At 43.8% G+C, this 10029-nt stretch overlaps 1 protein-coding gene, 1 long non-coding RNA gene and 1 pseudogene across 2 annotated transcripts in view; all 3 read right to left on the bottom strand.

Moving 5' to 3' along the window:
- The window catches only part of LOC133141655 (translation initiation factor eIF-2B subunit alpha-like), a 7271-nt pseudogene extending 4114 nt beyond the window's left edge, over nt 1–3157 (bottom strand).
- Nucleotides 1–10029, bottom strand: part of LOC133141653 (uncharacterized) — a 151063-nt gene that overhangs the window by 109459 nt on the left and 31575 nt on the right. The gene's annotated exons all lie outside the window — the stretch shown is intronic.
- LOC133141657 (uncharacterized) lies at nt 4592–9380 on the bottom strand. Its single transcript, XR_009710109.1, has 6 exons — nt 9034–9380; nt 8722–8820; nt 8540–8555; nt 8164–8233; nt 6519–6588; nt 4592–5032 (listed from the first exon to the last, which is right to left on the bottom strand). It is a non-coding gene; the product is annotated as an uncharacterized LOC133141657 (long non-coding RNA).

Genomic DNA, 10029 nt, shown 5'->3' with positions numbered 1-10029 from the left:
CTGTTCTTCAGCCTGTTAAATTAGTGTGTGAGAGATATGCACATGGGGCTCAGGCAGTAAGAGCAGTCGTCTGGCAGTCGGAGGGTTGCTGGTTCGATCCCCCGCCCGAGCTGTGTCGAAGTGTCCCTGAGCAAGACACCTAACCCTCAAATGCTCCTGATGAGCTGGTCGGTGCCTTGCATGGTAGCCAATCGCCGTCGGTGTGAGAGTGTGTGTATGAATGGGTGAATGAGAAGCATCAATTGTACAGCTTTGGATAAAGGCGCTATATAAATGCCAACCATTTACCATTTACCATTTACTATGATGCTCGAGTGAAGTGAGGCTGATGAAACGCAGGAATAGCTCTCCTCCGGAGGACATGGCCACTGAGGAGTCCACTCCTGTCAGCCGGTCGATGGCCTGCGTCAGGTTCTCCCCCCCCAGGATAGTTTCCCCTGCACCAATCAGAGCACGGGGCTGCGTAGTCAGAACCAATCAGAGCACGGGCCGTGCAGTCAGAACCAATCAGAGCACGGGGCCGCGCAGTCAGAACCAATCAGAGCACAGGGCTGCACAGTCAGAACCAATCAGAGCACACGGCCGCACAGTCAGAACCAATCAGAGCACAGGGCCGTGCAGTCAGAACCAATCACATGTCCGCTGTTCATTAGGGCCAATCACAGGTTCTCTGTTTAAGGTACAATAGGTAATTTCGGACTTCTAACGGTCAAGAGAAGAATAGCAGCAACAACCACAACACTGTTTATCCCACCCCTTCTCTGTAAATGTGCTGATGTTGAAACACCATTGGCTGTGGCAATGTCCTAGACCTTGTCTTTGTGAGGAACTGCTCATGCTCCGATTTCACGGTTACCCCTCTGCATACATCTGATCACCACTTCATCTCATTCTCCCTCCCTCTTCCTCCCCATCCTCCTCCCCCTCCTTCCACCCACATTTCCTCAGCCCGCCGTAACCTCCACTCCCTCTCACCCTCTTCCTTTGCCAGCACTGTCACCGCCTCACTCCCCCCTCTCGAATCCTTCTCCAAACTCCCCACTGACTCTGCATCTGCCACCCTCCTTTCATCTCTCTCCTCCGCCTTTGACTCTCTCTGTCCCCCTGTCTCAAAGCCACCTCGCACATCCCCTTCCAGTCCTTGGATATCTGACACCCTTCGTACCTCCAGGACCAGCCTCCGTGCAGTGGAGAGGAAATGGGGAAAATCCAGAGACCCTTCAGACCTCACAATTTACCAGTCTCTCCTGGCGGCATTCTCTTCTGCTGTCACTGCTGCCAAAGCAAAATACTATCAGACACAAATTCAGAACTCCGCTTCTAACCCCCGGAAACTGTTCTCCATTTTCTCCTCTCTCCTCAACGCACCGCCTCCTCCACCTCAGTCCTCCTTTGCTGCTGATGACTTTGCTGACTTTTTCGATGAGAAGGTCACAGTCATCGCAGATCCTTTACAACCACCGCCCCCCTCTCTGTGTCCTTCCCCCCCTCTAGGCCCATCCCTTCCTTTTCCACTTTCTCCCCCCTTACAGACTCTGATGTTTCTCAACTCCTGCTCTCCCACCGCCCTTCAACCTGTGCCCATGACCCTATCCCCTCTTCTCTTCTCCAGACCATCACACCAGACATTCTCCCATTTGTCACCTCCCTTGTCAACTCCTCCCTGTCTTCCGGCTGTTTTCCAGCATCCTTCAAGAGGGCCCACATCACTCCGTTGCTAAAAAAGCCTACCCTGGATCCCTCCATCATCCAGAACTACCACCCGGTATCTCTTCTTCCTTTTCTTTCTAAAACCATAGAACGAGCTGCTTCTACTCAACTTTCTTCTTTCTTTTCTAACAACAACCTGCTAGACCCCCATCAGTCTGGCTTCAGATCGGGCCACTCGACAGAGACCGCGCTCCTCTCCGTCAGTGAGTCGCTCCCTCTCCTCTGTCCTCATTCTTCTAGATCTCTCTGCTGCCTTCGACACTGTGGATCACTCCATCCTCCTGTCCGCCCTGTCAGCAACGGGCATCTGTGGCACAGCCCTGGACTGGATTGACTCCTACCTCTCTGGTCGCTCCTTCCAGGTTGCCTGGGCTGGTACGGTATCGACACCTCGGCCCCTTGCCACAGGAGTTCCCCAGGGCTCAGTCCTAGGCCCACGTCTTTTTTCTCTTTACACTTGTTCCCTTGGCCCTGTGATCACTGCACATGGGCTATCCTACCACTGCTATGCGGATGATACCCAACTCTTCATCTCGTTCCCACCATCTGATACACAGGTTTCTGCCCGTATCTCTGCTTGCCTGAGTGACATCCAGAGCTGGATGGACAACCACTATCTAAAGCTCAACCCAGGCAAGACTGAAATGATATTCATCCCTGCTAATACCTCTCCCCACGTGTTTTAGCGGAACTACGTACCTTTGTCTCTTTTTAGGAACTCCAGCAGGGTGCGGATGGCTGCAACTGCAGAGGCTATATCTGGATCCTGCCTCATCTGCGCCCGAAAGTACTCCACCAACTCTGAGAGAAGATTTAGCGGAATTAATCCCTAATCCCACAGTTGGACATAGCAGTGTAAATGGGAATTACATTAATTACATTTAATGGCATTTGGCAGACGCTCTTATCCAGAGTGACGTACAGTTGATTCTTGACTAAGCAGGAGACAATCCTCCACTCAAGCGATGCGGGGTTAAGGGCCTTGCTCAAGGGCCCAATGGCTGTGCGGATCTTATTGTGGCTACCCCGGGGATCGACCCAGCGAACTTGCAGGTCACAGTCACGTACCTTCACCACTACGCTACAGGCCGCCCTTCTGACATAGAATGAGTCTATGTAAACTTTTGGACACCCCTGGTTAAATTTTCTAACAACAAAACATGCTATTTATAGCAAACAAACTTGAATATGACAATTTCTGTAAATATAAAATTACTTTTTATACGAAATTTAAAACTACTTTACTGAATTTACCAGACTGAAAAAGGGAGAGAAATTAAGAAGCCCACTCAGCAAACACAACAGTATGGTTTCCGTTCATAGTTATAGATAGCTCACGTTAATGTAATAGCTTGTTTCATGAAGAAAGCTAACGGGTTGAAATTGAATAAGTACGGTGTTTGTATCATATTTTCACAAGGCAAGATAACATACCGTCTTCGTTCATTCTGTGATGATGCAGAAAGATGTCGTTCTTGCCAATTATGCCCAGCAAGTGAACTTAGCCACGTCGACCAGGCAGGCACCAATGCTAATTTATCATCAGAGACTAGCTAGCTAGTGTAGAATATTTCCCCTTGTTATTCCTAGTTATTCTATGTTTACCTTATGAATCAGTATGATTATCTTATGTTATTCAGTGTCTGTACTAATTTGCACTAACACAAAACTGAAGAAGTACACTGAAGTATGATATTTGCACTGTATTGTATTCTTTTTTATTTTATATATTCCCAGCCTTGAAGTACACTCCACTGAATTATATTATTTCTGTTTCTCCTTAAAACACTGGAAATAACTATGGCGTGACTGGAGAAGATGTAGCCGTACCCAGACAGAGGGAGAGACCAAGGCCACGAAAATGAGATATAAGAAACTGTTTTGCAAAGTGTGTGGGCTCAGAGTGCCCAGATGAGTTAGCTTGTTCTGCTCACGCTGTGTGTGTGTGTGTGTGTGTCTGTGTGTGTGTGTGTATGTGTGTGTGTGTGTGTGCGTGAGTGTATGTGTGTGTGAGTGTGTGTGTGTGTGTGTGTGCGCGTGAGTGTGTGCGTGAGTGTGTGTTTGAGTGTGTGTGTGTGTGTGAGTGTGTGTGTGTGTGAGTGTGTGTTTGAGTGTGTGTGTGTGTGTGAGTGTGTGTGTGTGTGTGAGTGTGTGTGTGTGTGTGAGTGTGAGTGTATGTGTGTGTGAGTGTGTGTGTGTGTGTGTGTGTGTATGTGTGTGTGTGTGTGTGCGTGAGTGTATGTGTGTGTGAGTGTGTGTGTGTGTGTGTGTGTGTGCGCGTGAGTGTGTGCGTGAGTGTGTGTTTGAGTGTGTGTGTGTGTGTGTGTGTGAGTGTGTGTGTGTGTGTGAGTGTGTGTGTGTGTGTGTGTGTGCTTTCTGCGGTTGTTGTCTAAAGCAGTTTTTCTACGCAATCCTCGGCATCCCAACAATTCTATTTGCAACCCAGAATTTTAACAAGCTGTCCATTTTTCTTAATTACGCTTTTCATGTTTTGATTTCTACTCTTATGTTACATTAGATAATAAGTAGTTAAGCATGCCATGAAGAATAAAAGTTTGTATTCACGTTGCACGATATTGCATTACATAAAGAGGGCAAAAAAACGGATCCAATTAAAGACCTTTCCTTTTTTGCCTTGCCTTTGATTGATTGATTTGTTTTCATTCTTCTTTCTTTGTTTATTTATTTGATCTGAATTATTTGTTTTAAAGTGTGACCTAGTCTTTAGACGGTTCAGTGGTCTATTGTCTTTTGAACAACTTCTGTACTAATCTCAGAGCTGAACATAATGTCATGTACCCAGTATCAACCTTCACCATCTAAAACCCCTACAAATACATTCAAACAACATGCATTTATATTAAAAAAATACAGATATATATTTTATGAAAATCAATATCTTTTATTTTTTTGAAAATCACACAATACAAATGCAAAACAAGTAACATTAATTTATTAACATAACCCTGTCATAATGCACCATTCAAGTGCAGCTTTCCTCTAAGCTGACTTTATGAGCTCTGTAAAACAGAAAAAAGCAGTAGGCAAATGGGGTGAAAATGAGTTAATCAGAAATTGCAACAGCAACAGATTGCTAACATCATGATTAACGTTTTGGCAGCATTAACTAAAGCTATGTTCATTAGCTAGGCTTTCCCAGGAATGTGAGTTAAACGATATTTACAGATGAATGATGTCATACTTCAGTGTAGAACAGTACTGCAAAGTGCATTGTGGGTACACATAATCTGGCCCTTAGACTGTGTTCTTGTGTCGATAACAAAGGATCCTTTACACGGCACTGAGACCATCTTCATACTCCCTGTAAAACCACAGAGATGAAAAAACGTTTATAAAACAATAACACTGATGAAGAAAATATGTGATAAACAGCATGATATTATGTGAGCGTGGCATAAACTCATCCCAACTGTGGTGGGTTAGAGTTCAGTCTGATCAGTGCGCTGAACAGTTAAATACTCAGTGTTAATGAACAGGCTTATATGAGTCCACACAATAATATTCTCAGAGTTGATATAACACTCAATTCTTGTTGTTTTGCTGTGTGCATATAATAACAACAAATTCAATAATTACTTAATTTGGGGTTAAACATTCCTTCACAATAATTCTCAATGTGTATGTGTATAATAACAATGTCCCCCTCTCTACTGCCCTCTGTCTGTATCGGTCTCTACTGCCCCCTGTCTGTACCCCCCTCTACTGCCCCCTGTCTGTACTCCTCTCTGTTGCCCCCTGTCTGTACCCCTATCTACTGCCCCCTGTCTGTACCCCCCTCTACTGCCCCCTGTCTGTACTCCTCTCTACTGCCCCCTGTCTGTACTCCTCTCTACTGCCCCCTGTCTGTACCCCCCTCTACTGCCCCCTGTCTGTACTCCTCTCTAATGCCCCGTCTGTACTCCTCTCTACTGCCCCCTGTCTGTACCCCTCTCTACTGCCCCCTGTCTGTACCCCTCTACTGCCCCCTGTCTGTACTCCTCTCTACTGCCCCCTGTCTGTACTCCTCTCTACTGCCCCCTGTCTGTACCCCCCTCTACTGCCCCCTGTCTGTACTCCTCTCTAATGCCCCCTGTCTGTACTCCTCTCTACTGCCCCCTGTCTGTACCCCTCTCTACTGCCCCCTGTCTGTACCCCTCTACTGCCCCCTATCTGTACCCGTCTTTGCTGCCCCCTTGAAAAGTATTTTCGTGGACCGTTTAAAAAAAAGAAAACATTCATCAACGGTCGACAATATTACTATAATCAAAAAAGAATGAACCGCAGTCTACCCAATCAGATATCAGTAGTGCCATGTTCTTGTTAATCCCATTGGCCAGCTATCCAACGGAACCCACCTACAGTACCGTATATAATATATCATAACGGACATAACGGACATCTTCATTTAGCACGGTTGTCGGAAGTTACGTGTGTTCATTCCAATGTGGTACATTTGTTTGAGCTCTTCATATGGAAAAAGAGAAATGTATGATAAGAACACAAAAATGCTCTTGCATGAGGCCCATTGTCTTGGTTGAAAACTCCAGTTGTGACCCAGATTGAGCTTCTTGTTTTTTTCACCCGTGATCATGTTAAACTCTGTCCTGTTCTAAAAATACAAGATGAGCTTGAACCTAAAATGACCTACACTGCTGTGTGGAACAATAACAACTGGTCTTTGCATCATATTTCTCAGTATGCTTTCCAAATTCAACTTCTTCGATGTGTTTCTACACTAGAAACTGCAATTAGGCATCTTGAGGACTGCAGCAAGGCCCCCTGGTGGACAGACTGGCTCAGATAAATACCTCCTGCCTTTGTGCTGTACTCTGCTCAGGTGGAGAGAGGGTCCATCTCTCCTGGTTCTGCTTGTGGTGTCTACAAAAAGAAACAATATTGAAATTACACACGATTAACATCATTGAAACAGGAGAACTTAAAGGAACAATAGGTACAATTTTTGCATTAAAAACATTGCGTTACAAGACCATTTTAAATCCCTTCCTATCATTGAAAAAGGCTCACTGGCAGGTTGACTCTGCCTGTGTTTATAGTCCTTAAATTCGGGTTTCAAAATATACAGTTGACGGACCGACAGTCTGCACCACATAGCTGTAGCTGTACAATACCCCTCTCTACTGCCCCCTGTCTGTACCCCTCTCAACTGCCCCCTGTCTGTACCCCTCTACTGCCCCCTTTCTGTACCCCTCTCTACTGCCCCCTGTCTGTACCCCTCTACTGCCCCCTGTCTGTACCCCTCTCAACTGCCCCCTGTCTGTACCCCTCTCTACTGCCCCCTGTCTGTACCCCTCTCTACTGCCCTCTGTCTGTATCCCTCTCTACTACCCCCTGTCTGTACCCCTCTCTCCTGCCCCCTGTCTGTACCCCTCTCCACTGCCCCCTGTCTGTACCCCTCTCTGTTGCCCCCTGTCTGAACCCCTCTCTACTGCCCCCTGAGAATTACACCAGCAAACATAATGCTTCATACTATTCAAGATTTACACACACAACAAAATTTGCTTAAAGTATTAATGTAGGCTAAAACATCCAAGAGCTCAACTTTTTTATAGTGGAAGCTTATTAGCCTTATTAAAACGCTGCCGCCTTGTTTTTATAATCATCCTGAAAGGGATTGGAAATACAGTTTATGAGAGCAAGTTATTCTGTGGATTTAAAAGGCCAACAAGGTTTCTAAGAATTCAAAATGTGTTACAAATGACTGTATCCTTCATGAATGAACTACCCTGATCTGGGATGAATCTACCCTCCTTCCCTCATTGTAAATGTACATACTAACTGGCAGATTGATCGTCCTGCTCCATTATGTTTAATGCTGCTTTAGTATGTGGCAGAGAATAACAGGACAAAACATAAAGATGATGTGTATGAAATGCTTGACTGGACTTGAACCTGCAACAGTGCAAGCAGCAGCAGCAGCAGCATCGAGCATGCATCACAGCCCACAGCAGGGGGGCACAACTCCGGTCCTCAAGGGCCGGTCTGCGTACTGGTTTTTGCTCCAACCAATTGCCTTGGTAGGATACAAAACTCTTCACACACCCCTTTGTAACTTTCTTGTTCTTTCCTGACACTGCATGAGTTTAGGAACGCTCTGTCGACACAAGTTAGTCTTGGGAGAAATTTGAACACTCTGCACACTGCATAGCGTCATTAACGACATTGTTTGGGTTATTATGATACAAACTGCAGTGGTGCTGATTTGTGACCTGCTCACTACGGCCTTAGGGAGCAGTCATCAGTAGGTTGGTAGTTTCTCTTCTGATCTATCATACGATGGTAGTTACACGGTGACTTTCGCTGTTGTTCGGGAAACGCACCTCTGGTCAGTCAGAAACTTCATTGCTCTTTGCTCAGAGCTACAAGCTTGAATAGCTGATTGTACAGTCATATTAAGAAAGAGAAACACTCCATCCCTCTCTAATCACAACACACCTGAGATGATGTTGGACATCGGAGTCGTTTTTTGCAGCTCTGGAAAAGCTGACTCAGCTGTTCTGTTATTCTAGTAAAAACCAAATGACAATATTACAACCAACAGTGAAAGGAATTTAGAGAACAAGACACAATTAATACTAATTCACATTATTTAATTTAATTTTATACATCTTGGCTTACTATAAAACTATACAAAGAACAATCCACAGAAACATTGTTACGATTTTTAAACATGAAAATTGGCTCATAGTATATTCTGGAATAACAATAAAGGTAATACAAAAGAACAAAGGAAATTCTTAAAAGGATTTATAACAAATATACATTGTCACCATTTAGGCAAATGTGTTTACAACAGGTAGTTGCGACTTACTTCTTCTTCTGCATACCTGTATTCCAGAAAGTAACAGAGAAGGTCAACATTTAGCTAAATATGACAATACTGCTTTAACACATGCATAATGTTCTTTTCAATTTGAAGGAATTTGATTAATATGTGAACATACAGTATGTATCAGCAATTACCCAATAGCAATATTTCCAAAGGATACTTACAGAAGGCATACATCTGTAAACCAAGCCAAAAAGCCAAAAATAAAGATTCAAGAGGCAAGACGATCACTCGAAGATCTTCCACAGTTCGCTCCCCTTTTTCTGTAAGTAAATTTTTACAAAAACCTTACAGAGAATCCTACACAGCATTTCTCAGAGACGGTCACATTCACAACCGAATTGAACCAGTGAATGAACTGGAAGTACAAAATACCACATAAATTAGGCAGTAGGCTTACATTTTAGATCAGAAAACCTGACCTCGACATAAAGGGAACAATCACCACCAATATAAAATGTATTTATTATACTCACCTGCGTTCAGAAACACTTCTGTTGCTAGAGCAACTGAATTAAGGACACTTAGGACAGCAGAACCAAACACGTACACTAGGATATGAGCTACATCTGAAAAGCAAGGAGAGGAGGGCTGTTTTAGTATGCATACAAGTTAAAGGATAAATATTTCCCATCCTTGATTTCCAGAGGAAAAAAGAGATTATTTCAAGTAAAATTTTTACTTACATTTAATTTACTTAACTGATCTGCCAATCTTCCCCTTTTTATAATTATTTTTCTGTAACTACTGATACTTTGAAATTAAATTATGAAAACAAAGGGAAATGACAAATTACAAATAATTCAAACTGGTAGTTTGTGTGGATTAAATATGATTCATAACCAGTTCATGGTCAACTAAACACCAACTGATGATAAAATGCATGGATGTGATGATGATACTGTACCAGGTAGATTAGTCCTGTGATTAAAACGCAATACTGCAATCAGGATCCAGAGGAACACCATGAAACACACCAGTGCAGCACGGTCTGCAGTAACACACATGTCACTTCATTAATGTTGCACAAAATATTTTATCTTTGACGAAAGCATTGGCAAGCGTTACCGTACAAGATATCAAAGCACTAATTTACTTACTTCTCCCAGGGCTGCACGTGTGGGTTGTTAATGTCAAATATTGTAATAACTGCAGTTTGTAATGATTAATCATGTAATAATGTAAGTAGTGTGCAAAGTCTTCAGCAATATATAAATCCTGCATTAGTGAGGGCTGGATCCCCAGCTGTTCAGTCAGCCAGGATCTAATCCCTGATCTCTAGTGACTAAAGCTGCACATGAAGGGTCTTGCTCTGACTCATGTCTGTGCAGCTTGGCTTGTGAGTCGTGGCGAGAACAGAAGCTGTGGGTGATATTGTGTGCTTCAGAATGTTCATGTACATTTTCTTGCATTGGCTCTGGAGGTGTAACACAATTAAAATGCTTAATAATAAATTAATTTGAAAATATCTT

The sequence above is a fragment of the Conger conger genome, chromosome 12 (genome assembly GCF_963514075.1).
Source record: "Conger conger chromosome 12, fConCon1.1, whole genome shotgun sequence".
Taxonomy (NCBI): domain Eukaryota; kingdom Metazoa; phylum Chordata; class Actinopteri; order Anguilliformes; family Congridae; genus Conger; species Conger conger.
This window is presented reverse-complemented; position numbering and strand designations above follow the sequence as displayed.